Raw genomic sequence first — 1,824 nt, forward strand, 5'->3', positions numbered from 1 at the left:
AGCTCTTGTTTTTCGAGCTGTCGCATCATATTGTCGTGTTATCCCATTGTGTTGTAGTGCTGTCACGGTCGGCAGAACCTCATTAATGTCGCACAATAGCCTCGTGTTATCATAGTGTTGAGGTTGACTGTATTCAGGTAGTGCTGCACGTTCGGATCAATATTTTTACTACAATATAGAATTTACACCACTTACTACAAGTGATAGGTATTTTTATAGCTTTATGTTTTTTTTCACTTTCTTCTGTCTTTATAATATTATACTCTTCTCCCTTTCTTTCAGGAATTTTTTTATGATTTTTACCCTTATTTCATGAATCTTATGACAGTAGGAAGAATCAGTACAAATTTAGAATTCACATTGTTAATAGAGTTGTTCCATAAATATTTACTGAGTAAAAATCCTGGCCCAAATTTCATGAAAAAACTTAAGTTAAAAAACTTAAGTTATTACTTAGTTAAGTCTGCTTTCCTTATTTGAGATATTGCTGAAGTTATTGTTATTTAATGTTGATTTTTCCTGTAACAATGTATTTATAGTTAAAAGTATACTATGGTATTAGTATTTGTCAGCAGTACTTATTCAAGTCACGCAAATATGATATTTCTATTTAAGCACGATATAAGAAACTTAATCCTTACCATGCTAAATTACAATAATGAACTTATCTGTCTTTCACTTTGGAGAGTACTATTAATTATGAAATGGGGTGCATACCAAAAAGTTACTGGCTGAATGGCAGAGTGCAGATCATGATCAGCCTGCACGGATGTGCAGGCTGATCATTATCTACCCTGATCGCAAAGGAAGAACCAATCGTGTCCAGTATGGTAAGGGTTAAATATTTCCTTCTATAAGTAGAAGTCTTATTTCTATACTTCTTTTTCTTTAAAGTGACTGGCCTCCAGATCGTTCTACAACAAAATATACTTTTAAACATCTTGGAAAAAAATGCTATACTTCTTATGAAGCTTCAATACTTAATTACTGACAAACTTTATGTTATGGAATACATGAGAATTTGCTTTTTTTACTACCTATTACGATGAAAATCGAAAAGCGTTAGTGATTTAGAATTTTGAAAATATTTTAGAAACAAAAGCTCATACTCTAATGTTCATAATCAAAGAAGTATAAAATACATTTATAGCTCTTTGTCATAATATGCGAAAGAAAGCGCGTATAGAGGAAGTATATACGCTTACTAAATATTTTAGATAACATATTCATATTTCTAAATACTTATTTTATTTACAGACAGTTTCTTGTGCGTAAATATTTCTTTTCTGTACATAGATATATGTAAGCATGATGTTTCATGTATTAAAAAGAAAGTAAATTTATGTGTTCGATGTAGAAAATGTAATGATTTCTAATTATTTTAGATAATATATTCATATTCTGAAATATTACTTTTATTTGACAAATAATAAAGTATTATATAAATTTTCGACTTGTTCTGATTTTCACTTTAATATTATTAAAACTTCATTCAAGTACCTACATCATTTAGCAAACCGCCTGCCTGTAAATGCATCAGATAATGACCAAAGCTGTTAATTATCGATTTTCCCCACTTGTTACTACAATAACAACAACCTGTGCCACTAGTTTGTAATGATGTAGCTCTTAGTTGTAAATAAACGCATGACCTATAATGTGGTGAAAATAAATGTATAATGTTCATGTACTTATCTTTATGATATTTGTCCATGACTGAAGTGAACCACATTTTTCAAGCTAATTTTAAGACATTATATTTGAATTATCTAACATGTTTGGAGTTTAGATGCGAAGGAATTATATCGCGAGGAGCCCAAGTGA

This window comes from Mercenaria mercenaria, unplaced genomic scaffold, assembly GCF_021730395.1.
Source record: "Mercenaria mercenaria strain notata unplaced genomic scaffold, MADL_Memer_1 contig_675, whole genome shotgun sequence".
Taxonomy (NCBI): Eukaryota; Metazoa; Mollusca; class Bivalvia; order Venerida; family Veneridae; genus Mercenaria; species Mercenaria mercenaria.